The sequence below is a fragment of the Nicotiana tomentosiformis genome, chromosome 4 (genome assembly GCF_000390325.3).
Source record: "Nicotiana tomentosiformis chromosome 4, ASM39032v3, whole genome shotgun sequence".
Classification (NCBI taxonomy): domain Eukaryota; kingdom Viridiplantae; phylum Streptophyta; class Magnoliopsida; order Solanales; family Solanaceae; genus Nicotiana; species Nicotiana tomentosiformis.
Genome location: NC_090815.1, coordinates 132488739 through 132494738, shown reverse-complemented (window position 1 = coordinate 132494738; position 6000 = coordinate 132488739).

Sequence of the window (6000 nt, the reverse complement as noted above, 5' to 3'; positions counted from 1 at the left end):
ACGGCTCGAATCTAGTCACACTAATTTGACTCAGTCCACACAATTTATAAGAATTAATTCCATATCAAAATGCTAATATTTTCCATAAAATCCGAAATTAAGCCCCAAAAATCACCTGCGGGGCCCACGTCCCGATATCCGATGAAACTCACAAAATATGACAACTCATCCAATTACAAGTTCAGCATACTAATTTCACTCAAATCCAACTCCAAATCGGAATTCAAACTTGGAAAACTCATTTTGTGACATTATAACAATTTCCTTCTATTTCTCTTGAAGATTCAATAATCTTACACCAAAAATGAAGATTAATTCGTGGAATATAATCACAAGAGAGTTAAGAACACTTATCCCAAGTTGTGTGAAAAATTTCCTCTCCACAATCGGCCAACCCGAGCTCCAAAATCCAAAAAATGGGTGAAAATGTCGAACCCTCGAATTTAAGGTTCTGCCCCAGCGATTTCCGCATCTGCGGACAAGATTTGCGCACCTGCGTATTCGCTTGTGCGAGCAAAACGTTGCATTTGCAGAATCCACTAGCCTGCCAAGTTTCCACTTTTGCGCGCATCCGTGCGCATCTGCGCTCACGCAGGCGCGGAATTTTCCCTCGCACCTGTGACCAATATAACTGTAAAGTACAATTTGAGAAGTAAATGGGGAAACAGGGTTGTAATACTCAAAACGACCGGTCAGATCATTACAATCTCATGTAGAATATAGTCGGTGTCTCCTGGACCTTAACATACTGCCAATGGTCTATCGAATGCCTTTCAGTATAATGCTCCATCTGCATTCAACATGAATCGAGCAGCTTTGGTTCGCAGGGCCCTCGAATTTTTAGGGTCCGATGGGAGTTTTCCGTTCTTCAAGTATTCAATATACTTATTCCTCCAATCCCAGGTTAAGCTTGTAGAATTTATCTCGACATGACCTTCTTCACGGACCTCGAGAGTTGAACGACAGTCCCCGAGATGACCTCATCTTCCTCGACTGATGATCCCAAATTTGCAAGTGCTTCGGCCTCACTATTTTGTTCTCGAGGTATATGTTGTAAAGTCGATTCTTTGAAACGGTGCAAAGTTACCTGTAGTTTGTCCAAATACCTTTGCATTCTATCCTCTCGAACTTCGAAGGTTTTGTTTACTTGATTTACCACCAGTAAAGAGTCACACTTTACTTCAATGGTCACTGCTCCCAGGCTTTTAGCTAACTCGAGACCTACAATCATGGCCTCATACTCGGCCTCGTTGTTAGTCAATCTAGTAGTTTTGATAGATTGCCTACTAGTGCTACCCGTAGGAGGCTATAAAACAATGCCTATCCAGGACCCTTTTAGGTTCGAAGCCCCATCTGTGAAAAGGGTCCATACCCCCGATGAGGTACCTAATTTCAACAAGAGTTCTTTTTTGACTTCGGGTACGAGGGTTGGCGTGAAATCGGACATGAAGTCCGCTAACATTTGAGACTTGATGGCCATCCGGGGTTGATATTCTATATCGTACCCACTGAGTTCGACGACCTATTTGTCCAATCGACCTGATAGTTAGGTCTTGTGTAAAATATTATGAAGTGGGTAAGTGATTAATACGCATATGGGGTGACAATGAAAGTATGGTCTTAACTTTCTAGAGGCGCTTATCAGCGCCAGTGCCAATTTCTCTAAGTGTGCATATCTAGTTTCTACTTCCCCTAAGGTTCGACTTACATAATAAACGGAAAATTGCATACCTTGCTCTTCTCGAACTAGGACATTGCTTACCTCGATTTCCGCTACTGCCAAGTACAAGCAATGTTTCTCATCTGCCTTTGGAGTGTGCAGCAGTGGTGGGTTAGATAGGTATCGTTTCAATCCCTCTAATTAATGTTGGCATTCTGGGGTCCAGGTTAAATCATTCTTCATTCTGATCAGAGAGAAAAATCTGTGACTTCGATCCGACGACCTCGAAATGATTCGGCCTAAGGCAGCAATCCGTCACATTAGCCTCTACACGGCTTTTACACTATGCACGACGGTGATGTCTTCGATGGCCTTGATTTTATTGGGGTTGATTTCGATCCCTCGATTAGATATCATGAAGCTAAGAAACATGCCCGATCCTACCCCGAAAGCACATTTCTCGGGGTTGAGCTTCATGTTGTATTTCTTTAAAATCTCGAATGTTTTCTGCAAATGAGCCAAATGGTCCTCTACGCGCTGGGACTTAACTAGCATGTCATCAAAATAAACTTCCATCGATTTACCTATTTATTCCTCGAATATTTTATTTACTAGGCGTTGGTAAGTAGATCCTGCATTCTTTAGCCCGAAGGGCATTACATTATAACAATAGGTTCCATACTTGGTGATAAACTAATTCTTTTCTCGGTCCTCTAGGTTCATTTGGATTTGATTGTACTCGAAATAGGCATCGAGAAAACTAAGGATCTCGTGGCCGGCCATAGCATAGATCATGCGATCGATGTTAGGCAGTGGAAAAGAATCTTTGGGGCATGCCTTGTTTAAATCCTTGTAATCTACACACATTCTAAGTTTGTTCCCTTTTTTAGGGACTACAACCACATTGGCTAACCATTCGGGATATTTTACTTCCCGAATGGACCATATTTTGAGATGTTTAGCTACCTCATTCTTTATGAATGCGTGTTTTACCTCGGACTGGGGTCTTCTCTTTTGCTTCACCGGTTTTAACATAGGGTCCAGGCTTAGCCGATGCGTCATTACATTCAGTGGCATCCCTGTTATGTCTAAATGGGACCAAGCAAAACAATCTATATTATCAATAAGAAATCGAATAAGCTTTTTCCTGAGTTCGGGGGTTAATCTCGTTCCCAGGTATACCTTTCTTCGGGCAGATATTCGATTAGTATGACTTGCTCCAGTTCTTCGATTGTTGATTGGGTCGCGTCGGAATTATCAGGGACCACGAAGGATCTTGGGATCACTTGCTCATCATCTTCTTCAATCTTCTGATCTTCTAGTTGGTTGAAAGATGACGTCTGTGATTTCTATTTTTTATCACGTTCCCCCTTCGAGCCTGACCCATTTGTCGATGAAGGCGAGGATATCAGAATTGCTTCTCCGATGGAAAATATTACCCTTGCGGTCGATTGTTCCCCATAACCCGTACACTGTTTTGATTCCCTCCGATGTTGAGAATTTAAGAACCTTGTGGAAGGTCGAAGGTACAACTCTCATATTGTGGATCTATAGCCTTCCAAAAAGGGTGTTGTATCTCATATCGCCTTCTATTACATGGAACTTTATTTCCTGGATAGTCCCGACCACATTTATCGGTAGAATTATCTTGCCTTCGGTAGTTTCACATGCCATATTGAATCCGTTTAGAACCAGAGTTGCGGGTACGACCTGGTTCTGTAGACCGAGTTGTTCTACAACCTTCGATCTAATAATGTTGGTCGAGCTACCTGGATCAATTAACACACGCTTAAATTTAGTTTTATTCATAAGTGCGGATATTACCAGTGCATCATTGTGAGGTTGCATGACTCCTTCTGCATCTTCATCATTAAAGGACAAGGTTCCTATGGGTGCGTAATCCCAAGTTCGAGATCGCTTTTCTTTCATAACTGATGTCTTAGTGTGTTTAAGTACCGTCCCCTGAGGGGTATCGACGCCACCGATGATCATGTGGATGACGTGTTGTGGTTCTTCCTGTTTGTTTTGTTTACCGAAATCCCTATTTTTTAAATGGTTTTTGGCTCTGTCGCTTAAAAATTCTCGAAGGTGCCCTTTATTGAATAACCGGGCTACCTCCTCTCTTAGTTTCCTGCAATCTTTCGTTCTGTGCCCATGGGTGCCATGATATTCACACATTTCTTTGGGGTTCCTCTAGGAAGGATGGGTTTGCATAGGTCGAGGCCATTTAGTGTCCTTGATACGTCCGATAGACGACACGATGGTGGATGTATCGCTGCTAGAGTTATAATCTGATAGTCGTGGTGCTTCTTTAGGTCCGGTATGCCTATCAAACCTATTGCTATTCATCAGTCCTCGAGATCCTTGGCTTTGATCATTTCTCTATTCGCCTCATACGGGGTTATGTGAAAATTTGCTACCCCGACGATCTCCGTTCTATGGCCGGTATCGATCCTTGCTTGACCTTGGTTCTCGATCGGTATCACTTTTAAAATCAGACCCGGAACATAACTGATCGTCTTCGGCCCTTATTTTAGATTGATATCGATTGTGCACATCGGCTCAAGTAATAGCTGGGTATTCGATCAGGTTATGTTTCAGTCGTCGTGAAGCCATCGAGCTCCATTCGTTCAGACCTTGAGTGAAATCTTGAACGGCCCAATCGTTTGTGACTGGTGGTAGATCCATTTGGAAACGAGATACAAATTCTCTTAGTATCTCGTTATCCTTTTATCTTACCTTGAATAGGTCTGACTACCGGGTCTCGACTTTTATGGCCCCAGTAAGTGCTTTTACGAAACAATCTGCAAGCATAGCAAAAGAATCAGTAGAGTGAGATGGTAAATTATGATACCATAGCATTGCCCCCTTCGACAAGGTTTCACCAAATCTTTTTAATAATACAGATTCGATCTCATCATATTCTAAATCGTTTCCTTTAATGGCACATGTATAAGAGGCGAATGTTCGTTGGGGTCGGTCATCCCATTATACTTATGAATTTCGGGCATGTGAAACTTCTTTGGGATTGATTTAGGGGCCGCGCTCGAGGGGAAAGGATTTTGTACAAAAATTTTGGAATCTAAGCCTTTCAATATCGGGGGTGCCCCCGGGATCTAATTAACCTTAGAGTTGTACGTTTCCACCTTTTTGTTGTTTTCTTCGATCCTCCTTTCTCCTTATTCTATTTGTTTTGTTAGTTCTTCGAACATCTTAACAATTTCGGGATTAGTTGATTTTTCTCAATAGCCATATGCGAATTAATGTCTAATTTTACTTCGACTCAGGCCCCAACGGCATCGACAAGCGGCCTTTCGGCCCTGGTTGTTAAGTTGTTGTTTTCTCCTTGAAGGCCAGCTTCGTTGTCGATAGGTAAGGCCATTAATTGAGAGTTCTTTGTTGCTAATTCGAAATCAAAGATACCTTCAACAACAAGTGTAAGAGGGTACGTTCAGCATATTCGTACCAAATAACCAATGTTATCCTTAGCCCCACTGTGGGCGCCAAACTGTTTACCCGAAAAACGGATAGAGTTAAATTTGTACGTAGTTCTAAGGGTATGTGGTATAACTTCACACAAATCGTAAGAATGAATAGAAATATCGAGTGTTGACTGTAGAGAATGAAAAATAAGCAAAGTTGGGAAGAAGATGATTTATAGATTAAGCAAAGATGAATCAATTTATGAAGGTAAAAAGGATAATTCTTCAATATAGGAGTGTATGGTATTTGAGTTACAATGTATGCAAAAATTTGATCTTTACAGAAATAATAACCATCCCCTTTATAGTGGAGGGATCCTACTTTAGATATAATTAAAAATATATAGTGGGAGACCCATGATAAATCAGCTTTTCCATAATTCCTGCCAGGATTTTCTCCTCTTGTGGGATTGCAACGGCTCTTGTCTATGAGCTCGATATAGACTCGAGCTTGGTATCGACTCGAGCTCTCGATCTTGACTCGAGCTCGATTCTGACTCGAATACTTGTATTGATTCGGAGTCAGTGTTGGTCGGTCTCTGCCTCATAATCTCAATAACTTCACTTTGCATCATAGTTCGATTTGGATTCCAGCTCGATAATGATATCGCCCTCGACATTGATTGGTCCCTAGGGTTCGAAACTTGATAACCTGACTTTGGATCTCAATCTGATATTATGAAGATGCTTCTCCGATCCAATGCATTACCATTTCGACTAGTTCGTACAAAGGACTAACCGGGTTTTACCATATACACCTATAACTTTCTCCTATACAAGAAACACGGTAGAAACAGGTGAAGCAGACACCTCTTTGTTGACATGCCTGCTTTCTCTAAAATATATTTGCCACTGCTT